The 19503-nt window shown below is 35.7% G+C and overlaps 1 protein-coding gene and 1 pseudogene across 4 annotated transcripts in view; both read right to left on the bottom strand.

Moving 5' to 3' along the window:
- RFX7 (regulatory factor X7) overlaps positions 1-19503 on the bottom strand; it is a 134035-nt gene that overhangs the window by 85905 nt on the left and 28627 nt on the right. The window lies entirely within an intron of this gene.
- Positions 1466-2500, bottom strand: LOC109262944 (spliceosome-associated protein CWC15 homolog; annotated as a pseudogene).

The following is a 19503-nucleotide window of genomic DNA, read 5'->3' as shown; positions in this document are numbered from 1 at the left end:
AATGAACATTTAGAGACTGCTTGCTAGAAACATTTCAGAGACTGTTTCTCCAGTTTCTACAAATTGTTTATAAACTATTTATTACAGATAATATCATATTAAGAGACTCTCACTCATCTCTCTAACAACAGGTTTGGCCTCCATCCAAAAGTTCAATATTTTTTCTACATTTATGTAGAGTCTCCAAGTCAGAATTAAAAGTGAATCACAGTTCCTAAATATCTGATTCAAAATTCTTGTGTTGCAGAAATTGTGATTTATGAATGCTAGATATTAGACTTCACTCATGGAAAATCTGAGGTAGGTGAGGTACAGTGTAATATATCAACTGTAAGAAGCTCTTGCATTCTAGCCTTGTCAGGACAAGTCAAACTCTTTGTTAGCTTCCTCTTCCTGTAAAATAATTAATTCTATTAAAAATATATTGACTTCAGATCCTTTTTGTAGATTATGACTCAACTCACAGTCATCAAAGTAAAAGACAGTTTTGCCTTATACTTATCTATAATGAATGTGAAGAATTTTAGTTTGCTCAAATGAGAACAAACAAAATTTCACATTTTAAAAAATAACCACAGTAATAGTGGCTAATTCTATAAAGTTTGAAAGGTAAAATATTTTTAAAAAGCAACCTACCCTTAACACCATCATTCAGAAATATTTATTTATATACTTACTATGTCTTCTTAAAAATAACTGGGATCTGTTGGTGAGGACGTGGAGAAATTGGAACCACTGAATACTACTGACGGGAATGTAAGACCGTACAGCTGCTGCAGAAAGCAGTTTGTTCCTTCCTCAAATAACACAGAATTACCACAAAGCCCAGCAAGTCTACTCCTAGGTATATACCCAAAATGAAAATGAGTATTAAAATAAAAATGTGCACATAAATATTCATAGACACATTATTCATAAGAGTCAAAAGGTGGAAACAGCCCAAATGTCCATCAACAGATGAACAAACAAAATGTGGTACATCCATATAATGGAATATCATTCAGCCACAAAAAAGAATGAAGTACTGATCCATACTAAAACATGGTTGAATCTTGAAAATTTTATATTTAGAGAAGGCAAACATAAAAGGTCATGTATTGTAAGTTATAATGTATATCCAAGAGTATCTACATCCACAGACATAGAAAGCAGACTGGTGGTGGCCAGAGGTTGAGGGGACAGGAAATTGGGGAGTGACTACTTAATTACACTCATATGGGGTTTCATTTTGAGGTGACGAAATATTTTGGAACTAGACAGAGGTGATGGTTACAAAGCCTTGTAAATATAAAAGTACTAAATGTCACTCAATTGGGCATTTTAAGTGGCTAATTTTAGATTATGTAAATTTTACCTTAATGAAAACCAAATTGTGATCATAAAACTAAGAAAAACTCACCTAGATACTACACAACCTAATCAACGAAGTACCAATGTTAATTTTTATAACCCAAAATGCTTTTGATCATTTACATTTTACAGTCTTTAAGCAAGCACATAAAACTGTAGTATTTAATATATTTCTGCATGAACATTTTGTGAAATTTAGATGACAATGTATCATTTACAAATCTTTTGTCTTCTGATCATCTATACCTTTTGCACAATTCTTGAAAACAACACCATCATCCCACCTTCTTTTAACTTTGAAATTGGCCTGAGGCTGGAATGGGCCAGTGAGATTAAGCAAGAGGGTTTCCACTCCATGTTTTTCGTACTTATTCTTTCCTCTTCTGCCTTCTATTCTTGTTCCTTCCTGGCCTGCTCTTCATCAATTAAAAAAATTTTTCTAGTTCTGCAAGAAGAGCTGAAGTATCACATCATCACTCTCTTCTTCATAATTTTCATCTTCATCTTCCTCGTCTGTTAGAGTATCATCTGCATCAAGGCTGCAGGAGGTATCTGGTCTCATCAAGGCATTTTTTTTTTTTCCAAAAATTTTTATTGTTTATTCTTGAGAGAGAGACAGAGAGAGGGAGGGAGACACAGAATCCGAAATAGGCTCCAGGCTCTGAGCTGTCAGCACAGAGCCCAACATGGGGCTTGAACTCACAAGCCGTGAAATCATGACCTCAGCTGGAGTCAGATGCTTAACAGTCTGAGCCACCCAGGCGCCCCACCAAGGCGTTTTTGACATTGAAAAGGAGGTTGTATGTTCTCATGTCAGATGATCTCTTTTTCTCTCTTATAGTAGCTCTGTCTCTCCCTTCTTGTCTGTCCTGCAGCCATGGTTCTGAACTTCTTCAGGGGCATACTGAGTAGTTTGTCTGTATTTTATCTTTGTATGAGAGGTTCTCTACTTGAATATTGCTTTAAGAGGTGGTTCAAATCACCTTCTCCTTCTCCTCGCCCACTTCTTGCAGGTTCAAAAGCTGGTCTAGCCGCTGTTGTCATCTTTTCTAATTGGCAGAGGTCTGATGTAGCAACCTCTGGAAATCATACAGACACCATTATGGCATCCTCCTTTACTGTGAAGTTTGTTCTATGCTTTATAGAATGTTTGGCGTTACTGGATGATGCCCACTTGACAACCAAAAATGCCCTATATATTACCACATGTCCCTAGTTGAGAGCTACTGCTCTAGAAAGTAGAGAACAAAGTCATTCATACATTATGTGTCAACTCACACATAAGAAGTTCCCTAATAAGTGCTCTACAAACGAGTTACTTCAAAAGTTCAAACTTCATTAGGTATGAAAAATGAACTTCTTGCCTTTTTTAAAAAAAACAAGGTACTACAAGCATTTGTTAATTTTATCATAAAACTCACTTTGTTGTTCAGAAAATTAAAACTAATTTCAACTAGAAGAATTAATTCTATTACCAGGTAACTTTTGCCTACTATTTAATTATTCATATTATTAAAATTAAGCTTTCAACTTCTTACTGACATTTTCCCATTCACTGAGTTAGTATCTTTTCTATTACTTTTTGAAATTACCCAGTTGCAAATATATAGTAAAGTTATAGAGAATAATATAATACACATGTTCCTGCCAGCCAGTTTGAACAAATCTGAACATTTCCCCCACCTTTTTTTCCCTTAAGGAAGAAAACTTTATGGATAAAACTGAAGCCCCTCTGGGCTCTTTTCCAATTTCATTTCACAATTCCTTTGTTGGTGCAGACTACTATCCAGAACTTCTTGGTTACCATTCCTATGAATGTTTATATTTTTATGACAAATATTCAGTACACTAGTCCCCCCTTACCTGTGGTTTCGCTTTCCATAGTTTCAGTTACCCAAAGTCAACCACAGTCCAGAAACAGAAGATCTTCTTTTGATGTATAATCAGAAGGTCATTAGTAGCCTAGCTCTATGTCATGATAGCTATATCATTCACTGCACTTCATCTCATCGTGTAAGCATTTTACCATATCACATCACTATAAGAAGGGTGAGTACAGTAAGGTATTTTGAGAGACCACATTCACATAACTTTTATCATATTGTTATAATTGTTCTATTTTATTAATGTTTGTCATTAATTTCTTATTGTACCTAACTTATAAGTTAAGCTTTATCATAGGTATGTACATATGTATGTATGTATGTATGTATGTATGTATGTATGTACATATAGGCAAAAACATAGGTAGTATATCCATGGTTCCAGGCATCCACGGGGTCTTGGAACATATCCCCTGTTGGATGGGGGGTTGGGGGGGACTGCTATATGTCACTAAACGATATGAAGCAGCTTTGTTTACTTTATAAACATGGAATTATGATGCATGTATCATTCATCCCCCTTTTACTTACTAGGCCTTAGAAAAAGTATATCTATTTTGATTCATTCTAGTTTATCCATTTTAACTGTTACACAGTGCTATGGATTGAATTATGTCCCAATCCTCAATACCTCACAATGTGAATTTATTTGATGACAGAGTCTTTACAGAAGCAATCAAGTTAAGATAAATCAATCAGACATGTGGGTGTGCTCAAATCCAACGCCACAGCTATGCTAATAAAATGGGGAAATGCAGACACAGAGACACCCATGAAAGGAAGATGATGTGAAGAGATATGGGAGGTGGCCATCTACAAGCCAAGGAAAGCAACCTAGAAGATCCTTGCCTCATAACCCTCAGAAGGAATCAACCCTGCTAACACCTTGATCTTGGAATTCTGGCCCCCAGAACCGCAAGAAAATAAATTTCTGTTGTTTAAGCCACCTACTCTATGGTACTTTGTTACAGCAACCCTAGGAAACTAATACACATAGTATTGAACATACTACTTTTTATTTGTACACCCTTCCACTGAAAGACTTATGGGGTTTCCAGCTCTATACTATAACACACAACATCCCAACAAACATTTGGCACACAGATCTTGCTATGCACATTGCAACACTTTCTCTCAGACAGGCTTATATACAAACATACATAAACAAACCTTGCAGAAGAATTCTGGTATGTTTATCTTCAACTTTCTAATTATTGCTAAATTGCCCTTTAAAGTATTCTCCAAAAGCTGTGTAAGAGAATAATTTCTCTATCCTCTGCAAAATCTGGTAATGACGGACTTTTTCCAATGTGATGTGTGTGAAATATTTCATTGTTTTAATACGTACTACTCTATTAGTGAAGTTTAACATCCTTACGTTTATTGCCTACTAAGCTCTTCTTTTAAATACTTATTTTTGACAGAGAGAGAGAGAGAGAGAGAGAGAGAGAGAGAGAGGCGAGTGGGAAAATAGCAGGGAAAAAGGGGGAAGCAGAATTTGAAGCATGTTCCAGGCTCTGAGCTGGCAGCAGAGCCCAATGCAGGGCTCAAACCCAGGAACCATGGGATTATGACCTGAGCTGAAGTCCGATGCTTAACTGACTAAGCAACCCAGGTGCCCCTGCCCTCTAGGCTTTCTTATGTGTACTGCCTACTCATATCCTTCACCATTTTTCTACTTTGCTGTTCGCTATTATTCTTATAATAATATTATTTATAGGAGTCCTCTTTATACTTTTATACTAATCCTTTGCCAATTATTTGAATTACAAGTATTTTTTCCTCATCTGCAGCTTGTTTTTCTTTTTATGGTGCCACTTTACAAAAAGCTTTAATTTTATTTTTTTTAATTTTAATTTTTTGATTTAACTTTATTTTTTATTTTTTAAAATTTACATCCAAATTAGTTAGTATACAGTGAAGCAATGAGTTCAGTAGATTCCTTAATGCCCCTTACCCATTTAGCCCACGCCCCCTCCCACAACCCCTCCAGCAACCCTCAGTTTGTTCTCCATATTTATGAGTCTTTTTTGTTTTGTCCCCCTCCCTGTTTTTATATTATTTTTGTTTCCCTTCCCTTATGTTCATCGGTTTTGTCTCTTAAAGTCCTCATATGAGTGAAGTCATATGATTTTTGTCTATTTCTGACTAATTTCCCTTAGCACAATACCCTCCAGTTCCATCCACGTAGTTGTAAATGACAAGATTTCATTCTTTTTGACTGCTGAGTAATACTCCGTTGTATATATATACCACATTTTCTTTATCCATTCATCCATCGATGGACATTTGGGCTCTTTCCATATTTTGGCTATTGTTGATAGTGCTGCTATAAACATGGGGGTGCATGTGTCCCTTCGAAACAGCACACCTGTATCCCTTGGATAAATGCCTAGTGGTGCAATTGCTGGGTCGTAGGGTAGTTCTATTTTTAGTTTTTTGAGGAACCTCCATACTGTTTTCCAGAGTGGCTGCACCAGCTTGCATTCCCACCAACAATGCAAAAGAGATCCTCTTTCTCTGCATCCTCACCAACATCTGTTGTTGCCTGAGTTGTTAATATTAACCATTCTGACAGGTGTAAGGTGGTATCTCATTGTGGTTTTGATTTGTAACAAAAAGCTTTAATTTTAATATAGCCAAATTTATTAGTATTTTTCTTCATGAAAAGTGCTTTTGGTGTATTGTTTTTAAAAATTCTCCATTATTACGAGGTCACAAAGAGATGTATTTTCTTTTAAATGTTTGCTTTTCACATTTGGGACGTGTTTCCCTCGATTCTGTGTGTGATATACATACACATATTTTTTCATATAGATGACTAAAGGTCCCAGTGGTCCACCCTTTTCCTTGTAGATGAGGCTGCAGTCTTGTTTGTGTTTCCTAAGTCTAGCACTTTTCCTGGTACACATTAGGCAATGTGTGCTCAATAAAATGAGGGACAGAGAAAGATGGGAGACAGAGGCAAAGCAGGGATAGGAGTGTGGGAAAAAGTATTCAGATTATGGTCCTTGGTGCAAACTTAAGTATCAGAACTATACAAGTCAAAGGATATTAAAAGCAGACAGAGAGGGAAGGCTGTAGGAAGATGGGCTTTCCATAACTTTGGAACCCTGAAGCAAAGATACTGATCATGTAACTGGGTAACAACTCTGCTTTCTCTCTCCCAGGATGAGAATGCGGCCTTGCTGGTGCTGAGTTGGTTCAGTATCTGGAAAGCTGTGATGCTGTAGAACTATCACTTGGTTTTTGTCTTTGCAGAATTTTAATGAAAGCCTACGTTTAAAGGGCAAAGCTATATCACACATTTGCTACAGCAACTCTAACTGAACTTTTCCTGTAGGAAAGGTAGTTGTATGCATGGAAGAAAACCTACAGGGATCAAAAAAGCAGTTTAAAGATATGCTGCCTTTACTATTATTCAGAATAGTCATTTGGCTTCTGTATCCTTAACTAAATAATCCAGGAACATGGGGCATCTGGGTGGCTCAGTTGGTTACGCATCTGACTCTTGATCTCAGCTCAGACTTCAGGGTCATGAGTTCAAGCCTTACACTGGGCTCTACAGTGGGCATGAAGCCTACCTACTTAAAAAAAAATCTATAAACATACAACACGTGGGTAGACAGTCTCTTCCCCAATAATTCCTAACCTTAAGGTCAAACTGGGGCGGGGTGGGGGGGAAGGGCACAATAGAAATAAAGGGAAGAAGAATGTGACCTACAAAGACTTCTGCTTCAGTGGCCCTCAACAGAAAAATAGCTCCCTAGTTAGCAAGATTATGGTACCTAGCTCACTCAGTATAGTTGAGGAAGTACATTCCGTAAGAGTAAAAGGTGGCTTAGCCTCTTGATGGATGTATACAAAACCACCTACAAAGTATTCTTGCCAAAATATTAAATCAGGTCTAATATTGAACCATATTTATATCTAACTACCAATATATAGGACATAGAGCAGATGAAAAACATGATAAAAAGCAGCATGGGATTGAAATCAGCAAAACCCAGACTGTGGGAAACTCCAGAGAACAAATGATTCGGTTTCTTCAACAGATAAAAAAACTATAAGAAAAATTTTAAAAGATGACCTACAGATTAAGAGACATCAACCAACAGCAATATAAAGATACCAATTCAGACTATAAAGGAAAAAAAATAAGACATAAAAATATGAGTATGAACTGTATGCTTGTAGATATTAAGGCGTGACTATTACTTTTTTTGGTGGATTGATCATATAGTTATAGTAATTTGCAGATGATATGATGTTCAGGATTTCCTTCAAAATACTCAGGAGAGATTTAGATATACATAATATATATACATAATATAGATATAATATTAAGTTAAAATAAATTAATTTTATTAATTTAAATATTAAATATATATACATATATATATTTAGATATATATTTAGCTATGAGATTAGTTGTAGAAGCTGAATAAGGACATGAGAGTACACTGTATTTTCTTTCTGTATACAATTGAACTTTTCAAAATAGAATGTTTAAAAAGAGGAATGCTTAGGGGCGCCTGGGTGGCGCAGTCGGTTAAGCGTCCGACTTCAGCCAGGTCACGATCTCGTGGTCCGTGAGTTCGAGCCTCGCATCAGGCTCTGGGCTGATGGCTCGGAGCCTGGAGCCTGTTTCTGATTCTGTGTCTCCCTCTCTCTCTGCCCCTCCCCCGTTCATGCTCTATCTCTCTCTGTCCCAAAAAAAAAAAAAAAAAAACGTTGAAAAAAAAAATTTAAAAAAAAAAAAAAAAGAAAAAAGATAAAAAGAGGAATGCTTAACAGATTCTTTTCAAAAGAAAAGCAAATCATTAAACACAAAGGTCCTATAGCTAAGATGGTAGTTTGATATCTAAAAATCTGATACAGATTAAAACTATGAAGGACTTAAACTCTAGACGACTACAAACAAAACTAAGAATCACAGAATCATCTACTATACTGAACATCTACTGAGTTAATCAATGTTTATTAAACAGCTATTTAGTGATCCAGAGTATGTTACTGGTATTTGAAAAGTTTAGACTATGATTCACTTTAGTAACTCTCTAATGAGGTATTTTCCTTGTTTTGTTGTTCTCCACATATAGATATCTATATGAATGCTGGTTATTCCAAATGCTGAATTTTACTATTAAAATTTGCTCTTCAAGGACTGAAAAGTCTGTGCTTTCGGGAGGCAAGATACTGAACAAATTTTGCTATTCTCTTTAGTCTCAATCTGTGTACCTGCCCATTTTTTTCCAATGTGCAGATTTTTAGGTTTATAATAAAAGTTCAAAGTAGTCAAATGATAGGAAAGCATGTGTTCATGCAATATACTTTTTATTTTTAATATTTAAAAAATGTTTAATGTTTTATTAATTTTTGAGAGAGAGAGAGAGAGAGAGAACGAATGGGAGAGAGGGAGACACAGAATCCAAAGCAGACCAGGCTGTCAGCACAGAGCCCGATGCGGGGCTTGAACCCACAAACTATGAAATCATGACCTGAGCCGAAGTCGGTCACTTAACCAACTGAGCCACCCAGGCGCCCCATGCAATATACTTTTTAAAAGTTAAAAGGAACTGTTAGAATAAATTTAGTAAGAAACATCATGGTATATGTAGTGAAGAAAACATGGTTTATGAAAGAAAGAATTCCAATTCTGCTATATGCCCTTTACTTAAATGACCTCTTTTTCTCTTGAGGTACAGGATACGTCCTCCAAAGTTTTTTTGTGAAGATTAAACAAGATGATCTATATAAAAGTCCTATATTGCAATAACAAGCAAGTAATAGATTCTTAATAAATGCGAAATGAAACTAAATCTCATCTAACCCTTTCATTTACAGTAAGCTGAGAATCAAAAGAGTTTAAATGACTTGTGCTAAGTCACACATTGATTTTTTTATTTGGGAACATTATCCAGTAAAAATGCTACTATTATACCAGATAATCATGGCTCTATTCTACACAGGGATTTTAATTAAGAAGAAAGAACAACTGTGTCCCAGTCCCATCATTTTGGAACTTCCTTCTCCAGAAAACATGAGGTATTGCCAGTAAGTGAGCTGAATGAAGGTTTTGGCTAGCTCCCAAGTCATACACTTTTTGCTGGGCTTCAATGCCCTCTAGTGCTGATCTGCAGAGGCAGCCTCTAGTTTCAAATACAGGCAAATTTACCTGGTCTATAGAACAGGTAATAATGCCCATAAAAATAATGAAATGAAACATGAGGCAACATTGACACCCATCTATAAGGATGATTCTGTTTTCTTTGGAAGATGAAATTTTGAAGAGGTTTTACTCTTTTCAAACTTTCAAAAAGTTTTTAAACTTTTTGTTCTTATCTGAATTTGTATAATAAACATATAAAACTTTAAAAAGCAAACTAAAACACAAGGCAAGACAGAACCATGTGGATAGCCCAGTAAGGGTAATTACTCTTCTTCCTCTGCTGCATAGCTTCCAAAAAAGAGTGACAGGGCCATGCAGCTTAGTATTTTCTTGTGTTATGTTATAAGAAAGCTAGGTCAGAAATAAGGCAGATCTTTAAAATCAAAACCACATAGGGATAAGTGCCTTCATTTTCTTTGGATGTACCTTAGACATCACCAATAGGTGACATGTAAGTCTTTTTAAACTGAATGCATTAAGCCAATCTATTATTATCAGATACTTACTAGACTTCTTAACTGAGATCCCAAAACAAGGAAACCAAAGTAGGAATTGCTGTAGAGGACCACAGTTAAAATGAGATATCTTCTAAGATGGCAGACTCAGGCAATAATGCTGGATATGCAGATCAGAAAGTATACTGGGTGCCTGAAAAGCTCAGTCAGTTGAGCATCTGCCTCTTGATTGTGGCTCAGGTCATCATCTCACAGTTTATGAGTTAAAGCCCTGCACTGGGGGCTTGCACTGATGGTGCAGAGCCTGCTTGCGATTCTCAATCTCCCTCTCTCTCTCTCTGACCCTCCCTCCCTCTCTCAAAAATTAATAATAATAATAACAATAATAAAATTAATAAAATTAATAAATAATAAATATTATTATAAATAATAAATAAATAAATTTATAAATAATAAATAAATAATAAAATTAATAATAATAATAACAATAATAGTAAAGTAATTATTATTTAGGGTGCCTAGGTGGCTCAGTCGTTAAGCATGTGACTTTGGCTCAGGTCATGATCTCACAGTTGGGGAGTTCGAGTCCCGTATCCGGTGAGCATGAGCCCTGCATTGGGTGAGCTCCAGCCCCACTTTGGGTGAACTCATGCCCCACTTCTGGTGAGGACGAACCCCGCATCAGGTAAAAAACAAAAAAACAAAATAAACCGAGCCCCTGGTGAGCCCTGACACTCTCTCTCTCTCTCTCTGCCCCTCGCTCACTTGCGCCCTCTCTCTCTAAAAAATAAAAAATATTAATGTCTCATATAAACTAAAACTGTAGTTGAAATGACACTTGTGTACACTGCCTTCACTCTTGAGACATAACTTACTACTCTCTTCTAGACTATATTGGGGTAATAAAGGGTTCAGTATCCCCAAATCTATTCTAAAAAATGTAGCCACCATGTTTAATGTCCTTGTCCTCTGTTTAGCCCCAAGAATCACAGGACTTTTGTCATAATGAAAGGCAAAAACCATGAAAACCAATTTGATAGTTGTTACTAAAATTCTCTCCCAAAAAGCATTAAAAGAACCAAAAGTGGTGAGCCCGATCTAAAAATGTTGTTCCGGTCTATAAAGCAAAGGGCTATCTAAGAAGATCAAAGAATATTTAATGTTCAAATGATGGTTTAATGAGAAGATACGAAGACTAACATGTTTTTAAAGTAGAATAGTTATCAATGGAAATAGGTAAAATTATTTATTAATGATATAGTTAGAAACTTCTAGATTTTCCACCTTTCTCCCTGTGCCTAAACCACAATTCCATGTAGTAAGTCTGGTAGTAATCTCTTGAGATACTTCAAAGAGACTTATGAAACGAAGGATCATAAGTCTTAGGCCAAAATTTTCCAAAACAAAAACAAATACGGAATTATTTCTGGGGCTAGAAAACTTCATAAAAACCTAAATAATGAGTTTTAGTCTCTGAGACCTGTCAGTTCATGGGGAAAATGTTTCACTATCCAACAGAAATACAACACAACCCACATAAGTAATCTTATTTAGTAGTCACATTAAGTAGTAAAAATGATGAAATTAATTTTAACAAAATATTAATACATCAAAAAGATCACTTCAATATATAATCAATATAAGAAATACTGAAATATTTTAGATCCTTTTTTCACACTAAGTCTTTGAAATTCAGTATGTACTTAATACTTAACATATTTTAATATGATTTAGCCATGTTTAAGTGCTCAACAGCCACATGTAGCTAGTGACTAGTGTACTGGACAGTTTAGGTCTATGGCACAATAACTCTCATGGACTATACTTAAAAGAATATCAGAAAAGTTTGATGACACCTTCAGAGGTGAGCACGCAGAGACAAAACAGGTCATCTGTTACTTCTAATTACAGGGCTTTCTCCTTAGAAAGTATGTATAGAAATTCAAATCTCTTAGACTGCCCTCAACCATGATACATGCAGAATAATTTCTTTCTAGATTTTACTAGAACAGTATCAGTATCCCACATATATCCTCCAAAAAAAGAAGTGACTTATTTAATAACCTATTGCCCTTCACTTAAAACCAAGAATCACAATCCCAGATGATAAAGCACAGTCAGTAACAACACAGGCAGAATATAAGTGCCAGATAAGGGAGTAAGAATATATCAGAAGCCAGCCATATACCATCCGGAACAGAGAACTTCAATGCAAGGTTAGTATATGTTATTACCAATATTCTAGAGCTGCATTTCATAAGGACTGCTCCTCTTAATATGAACAGGCATCCCATGGAAAAAGTGCCAATATTCAAGTCAATTTAGGAATTGCTGAATTAAACAATATTAAACATATTCTAGGTTTCTCCATCCCTATAATATCTGACTATTCAAGGATCTCAATATGTCAATAAGCACAGTGTCCATTTGATAGGGGTTTAAAAAAACAGCTACAGGACATAGCATTTCCCAACTAATTTAGTGAAGAAACTTTATTTTCATGGATGTTGAGGAACTAGTATCCCAATTTGGGAAATGATGATCTAAAAGCACAGTAAGACGACTCTCACAACCCCAGGAAGAATCAATCCTAGGTAGATAGTGGTAAGGGCTTTAAGAAGTATATACTGCTAAACTAGGCTTTCAGGGTCTAGTTTCAACAATATTCTAATGGGAACTCTGAGGACTAAATTATCAGGAACACCTTTTTGATTTGATAAAGTAAAATAGGCAATGATCTGTATTATTCTATCCACAGAGCTATAATATTCTCCCCCATTCCTAATTCAAGTAATAATAGCTATGAAATACAAGATTAATTTAGTTAAAATCCTGCAAAAAAAAATCTCATTTTGGTCTTATGCTCCTACAGATCAAAAAACAAACTTTTATGAATCAAATGGGAGGGTCAAAAACTCATCCAATTGATTCTAAAGCTAATACAGTTAAACTAGATATGCTTAAAACTCTGTTAACAGCACAAAGTTTAAAGAAGTAATCAAGCAAACAGGATAAATAATGTACACAGAAACATCTAAAATAACCACATTGTCTAGAACCAAAAGGGATCTAAATGGGGTGCCTAGGTGGCTCAGTCAGTTAAGCATCTGACTTTGGATCAAGTCATTATCTCACAAACCCACGGTTTGTGGGTTCGAGCCCCACATTGGACTCTGTGCTGACAGCTCAGAGCCTGGAGCCTGCTTTGGATTCTGTGTCTCCTTCTCTCTCTGCCCCTCCCCTTCACACTCCTCCCCCTCAAAAATAAACATTAAAAAAACTTTTTTAAATACATACAAGGGTGCCAACTAAGACAACAAAAACAAAAAGACAGTTATTTCCTCTAAGGAGGGGGATTTTAGAAGATGTCACAAGCAAAATAAAGAACACACTCCAAAAAATACTGTGATCTTTCTAAATCCTGAATCTGGATTAAACACTCCCGCCTACAGGACCAAAGAAGAGAAAACACAAAATGAAGGTAACAGTCAAGGGACAGAGTTTTAATAGCCAGCAGGAGGAGACATTTAATTTTTGCCAAGTCTGGTGGGTATAAAATGGTTGTCTTTATTTGCCTTTCTCTGAAAACAAGTCTGAGCATGTTTTGGTGGGTTTTTTTGAATCATGTATCCTTTTAATAAAAGGCCTGATTATGGTTTCTGCCCAAATTTCTATTTGCTTCTCTTTCTTAGTAATCTGTAAAACTTCTTTATATTTCAAATACTAATCTTTCAGCTGTGTTGCAACTATCTTCTCTCAGTATGTGACTTATGTTTTCACTTTCATTAGGTTGACACATGATTAACAAAACTTTAGAATTAAATATAAATGCTCAGAAATGCTAGAGAATTCTACCAAACATTTAACAACACCAATTCTACATAATCTTTTCCAGAAAATAGAAAGGAACTTCCCAATTCATTTTATGAAGCTGATGTGCATTAAGTGTATTGGCAGTGATAGACACAAGATCAATGGAACACAACACCCAGAAACAGATCCATTCAAATATGTTCTACTGACTTTTGACAAACATGCAAAAGCAACTCAATGGAGGACAGATTTTCAACAAATGGTGCTGAAGCAACTGAATGTCCATAGGTTAAAAAAGGATATACCACCTCATACCCATCAGAATGGATTAAAAAAACACTACAAAATAACAAGTGTTGCAAAGAATATGGAGAAACTGGAACTCTGTGCCAAAAATACTGTAGTCACAACTAGTCTTGACATTTGATATTAAAAGTGCTTAACTTTGTCCTTCAGGAACATCTCGGCTATTATAAGCCATTACCTATCTGCAAAAAAGCTTAAAATTAGATTGTGTGGGTTTTTGAAAACATTATTTTGGTTAAAATCGCATTGAATCTGTAGACTTATTTGGTAAGATATGAAAAAGTTTTTATGGTAGTGGTACATTTCTCCATTTATTTAGGTCTAAATTACTTAAAAATCTTTCAATAAGCTTTTAAAATCTTCTAAAATAAAGGCTTGCATGTTTCTATGTAGATTTATAAGAATCTTTTTGTTATGAATGCTTTTAATTTATATATTTTATATAAAAATTTTATTGTATATACAAATGCAAATGGACTTTGCTAGACTATATTACTAATCATTTCAATAATTTTTATGGAGTTTTCTATATAGCTTAACCTAGGATGTCTGTTTCTTCAAATTATTTCTTTTACTCAACTTTTTAAATTTCTGAATGTGCTAAGACTGTACAATATGGATAAGAGAGATAATAAGCACTGATATGTTGTTTCTAACTTTTAAAAAGGTGTTTTAGATCTTTTTTACTAATTGGTATGTTTTTCTGTGTGTTCTTTGCAGACATTCTTTATCAATTAAGGAACTTCTTAATTTGCTAAGAGTTTTATCACAGCTATTATGTTATTATTTTCCTGCATTAATTCAGATAATCAAATAATTTGTCTTTCTCCATTTGTTAAAGTGGTAAATTATATGAACAGATTTTCTAATGGACTAACTTTGCACTCTGTAACACACTCAAGCTGGCTAAGGTATATTACCTTTTTTTAATACATTTTTGGCTGATTTTGCAATTTTTGTTTTGGACTTTCTGTTGCTATGTTTGAGTGGGATAGTAAAATTAAAGGCCATTTTAATATCCTATCTGGTTTGGATGCCAAGATTATACTAATCTCACAATATGAACAGAAATGGGTTTGGTTTTTTTTTTAGTGTTTATTTTTGAGACAGAGAGACACAGCATGAACAGGAGAAGATAAGAGAGAGGGAGACACAGAATCTGAAGCAGGCTCCAGGCTCTGAGCTGTCAGCACGGAGCCTGACGCGTGGCTCAAACTCATGGACTGTGAGATAATGACCTGAGCCTAAGTCAGATGCTTAACTGACTGAGCCACCCAGGCGCCCTTTTTTTTTTTTAATTAGGAATGTGTTTTAATTATTGCTGTGTAATAAATTACCCCAAAATGTACTGGTTTAAACCAACACACATTTATTATGTAACACCTTCTGTGGGTCAGGAACTTGGGAAAGGCTTCTAAAGGTTTCTCATGAGGTTTCGGTCAGGACGTCAGCAGGGGTTGTAGAGTCCCCTTCCAAGATGGCCCACTCACATGATGTTGGCAGGAGGCCTCAGTGCCTCACCACATAAATAACTCCATAGGCTTGAGTGTCCTCATGATGTTACTGGCTTCTCCAAGATCAAGTGAACCAAAAGAGTAAAGAAGAAGCTACAGTGCTTTTTATGAGCTATTCTCTAAAGTCCCACATTGTCATTTTTTTGTTACTGGGTCCAGCCCACACTAGAGGGGAGGGAATTAGATTTCCACCTCTTGAAGGGAAGAGTATCAAGAGTTTAAATATATTTTATAAAGACCATGGAGTATTCCCTCTTTTTCTAATTTCTTTTTTTTGTTTTTTTAAATTTTTTTTTTTCAACGTTTTTTATTTATTTTTGGGACAGAGAGAGACAGAGCATGAACGGGGGAGGGGCAGAGAGAGAGGGAGACACAGAATCTGAAACAGGCTCCAGGCTCCGAGCCATCAGCCCAGAGCCTGACGCGGGGCTCGAACTCACGGACCGCGAGATCGTGACCTGGCTGAAGTCGGACGCTTAACCGACTGCGCCACCCAGGCGCCCCTCTTTTTCTAATTTCTAAATTTGTGTAAGATTGCAATTATCTGTTCCTTAAATACTTGGGTAGATTTCATTTATAAAACTATTGGGACTTGGTATTTTATTTGCAGGCAGTTTTTTTAAATAACTGAATTCAACTTCCTTAGTGATTAAAGGGCAATCAGTCTTTCTATTATTGGGGCAATTTAAAATTTTCTTGGAATTTTTTTTTTTTTAACGTTTATTTATTTTTGAGACAGAGAGAGACAGAGCATGAATGGGGGAGGGTCAGAGAGAGAGGGAGACACAGAATCCGAAACAGGCTCCAGGCTCTGAGCGGTCAGCACAGAGCCCGACGTCGGGCTGGAACTCACGGACCGCGAGATCATGACCTGAGCTGAAGTTGGACACTTAACCGACTGAGCCACCCAGGCGCCCCAAGTTTTCTTGGAATTTATCCATTGCTTTCAATTTTTAAAATTTTAAAATGTGTGCAAACAAGTGGCATCAAGGTTGCTTACAAATACCCTCATTTTAATCTCTGCTGCATCATAGTTATGTCTCATTTTTCATTCCTACTATTATTTACATCTACTTTTTTCTTGCCCCATCATCATTTCTAAGTCTTGACCATTTAATAAGATTTTTTTAAAAAACCAATTTATTTACATTTTTTTAATGTTTATTCATTTGTTGAAAGAGACCGATATAGTGCAAGTGGGAGAAGGGCAGAGAGCGAGGGAGACAGAATCTGAAGCAGGCTCCAGGCTCTGAGCTGTCAGTGAAGAGAGGGACGCAGGGCTCGAACTCACCAACTGTGAGATCATGACCCAAGTAGAAGTCAGATGCTTAAAGGACAGCCACCCAGGTGCCACCCAGGTGCCCCCAACAAAGAAACCAATTTAGATGACGATCCTATCGTATCTTAGTTTTATATTCATTTTCTAGCCTTACCTTTATTACTTCCATTTTCTTTGGGTTAATTGTTGTTAATTGTTCATCTTAAATTGAAAGCTTATTAGCTCATTAATGTTCAACTTGTCTTTTTTCCTAGTGTAAACCAGGAAAGGTACAAATTTCTCTATTAAGTACCAGTTATTGGATCTATAAATTCTGATAGAAAATCTTTTCATCAAATCAGGAGACTATAGATGCTGGCGAGGATGTGGAGAAACGGGAACCCTCTTGCACTGTTGGTGGGAATGCAAATTGGTGCAGCCACTCTGGAAAACGGTGTGGAGGTTCCTCAAAAAATTAAAACTAGATCTACCCTATGACCCAGCAATAGCACTGCGAGGAATTTACCCAAGGGATACAGGAGTACTGATGCATAGGGACACTTGTGCCCCAATGTTTATAGCAGCACTCTCAACAATAGCCAAATTATGGAAAGAGCCTAAATGTCCATCAACTGATGAATGGATAAAGAAATTGTGGTTTATATACACAATGGAGTACTACGTGGCAATGAGAAAGAATGAAATATGGCCCTTTGTAGCAACATGGATGGAACTGGAGAGTGTTATGCTAAGTGAAATAAGCCATACAGAGAAAGACAGATACCATATGGTTTCACTCTTATGTGGATCCTGAGAAACTTAACAGAAACCCATGGGGGAGAAAAGAAGAAAAAAAAAAAAAGAAAATCTTTTCATTACCATCCAGTTCTCAGCATTTTCTAATTTTCACCATGATTTCTTTTTTGAAGGTGTTTTAAAAATTGCCAAATGTGTGCAAACGTGTGCAACTTTTTATTATTAAAATAGTTTTTAAAGCAAAGACAATTTGAAAGAAGGGGACAACTGTACAGGCTTTACCTTGATTGAATAATTATTTGCCAGTTTATTTCCTCTTTCTACATACACAGATATATTTAACACATGTATTTTGCTGTAGCATATAAAAGTTGCAGACATTAAGACATTTGAACCCTAATAGTTTGACACGCATTTCCTAAGAAGAAACAAATTCTCAATAACAATTCCATTATATCACCTAAGAAAATTAACAATTTCACAATATAGCACGCAGCCCACATTCACATTTTCCCTAATTATCACAAGAATGTCTTAAAGAGCTTTTACCTGAGAAACAGATCAAATACAAGTTCATGCATTTTGAATGTCTCTTGTAACTTTTGTCTAGAACAGTCCTTCCACCTTTTTTCCCCTTATGATATTCACTTTTTGGAGTCCAGTACAGTTGACCTGAGAATCTCACATACTCTGAGATTTGTGTGATTGCTTCCTCTTGATGTCGTAAGTGAATGCATGCACTATTCTAAAGCAAATGCTTTATCTTTTCCGCTAAGCATTTTAACTTATGAGTCAATGTCCATACAACTTGAGCACCAATTAATTGCCTGAGTACACACTAACTGAATTACATGATATTAAGACTGATTTATAATTTTAATACAAATTTAATGATATGTACAATTGTTTTTTGTGTGGCAAAGTATTCAGGCACAAAAGTTAAATATCTCATATAAATGATAATAATCAATATTCTTTTGCTCAACCAAATCAACCTGTCATAGTTTTCTTTCATTTTTATTATTTCTCCAGTAATGAGCCAACAACATTACATAGAAGCAACAGCATAAGAGTTTAATCCTCACAATTATTCAAATATTAAGAGATCTAATATTCCTGGTTTCTTCTGCCTTCCTCCCTTGTACAGTTATGACTGACGCTTAATCTTATCTTTCCTTATACCTTCCCTACAGAGACTGGTCCTAAGGGATCTTTCAGCAATTCACTGACCACGATTTCACATCATTTGTCTCTTCGGTTTTAAATCTACAACAGAAAAAACACAGTGTCCCCACTTTGCGAAAAGCCCATTTGGAAACCAGAGCTGGGGCAATGCACTGCCAGGCTGATTACCTGGGAGAGAAGAGAAAACAAAGTGAGCCTGGTTTATGGATATATAGCATCTGGGCCTCTAGAAGTGGGGATGACAAAGTAAAGTTATTCTTTAATGAGGAAGGAAGTAGAGACCCAACTTTAACAGCATGTACAATGAGCAACAAGAAGGCTCCAATCACTTCCATGCAAAACAAATGAAAAAAATATCAAAAAAAAAAAAAAAATACTAAAACTCTACCAGATAATAACGCTGTTGTGTATTGACTGCCAATACATAATACTTCATATACATTGCTTATAAAATGAGGTACAAAGAAAATACAAATCTAGAAGAGGAATCAAAATTAAATCTAGATTTGTCTTCTTACAAGTCTATATTGTATTTACTGATACCAGATAAAAAGAACTAACTGCACAATTAGAGAGTTAATGCACATTAAAACAGTGAGTAAACAAATGTAAATGAGTGAAGGAATTCCATTCAGATAAAAAATTATGAGCAAAATGTCACTGGGAGAAAAAGAAGTTGATAACAGACCACTTATACCTTTCTGAAGCTTATTATAAAAAGCTAAAATACAGTATAATTCCTCAGCTACTAACTGGCAACACTACAATATTTGCTTTATTTCTTCCTTTAGTATAATCTGTTGTGTCATGT

Source organism: Panthera pardus, unplaced genomic scaffold (genome assembly GCF_024362965.1).
Source record: "Panthera pardus isolate Hobbes unplaced genomic scaffold, ASM2436296v1 HiC_scaffold_24, whole genome shotgun sequence".
NCBI lineage: Eukaryota > Metazoa > Chordata > Mammalia > Carnivora > Felidae > Panthera > Panthera pardus.
The sequence above is the reverse complement of the archived record's forward strand: the minus strand, read 5'-3'. Positions and strand labels throughout refer to the sequence as shown.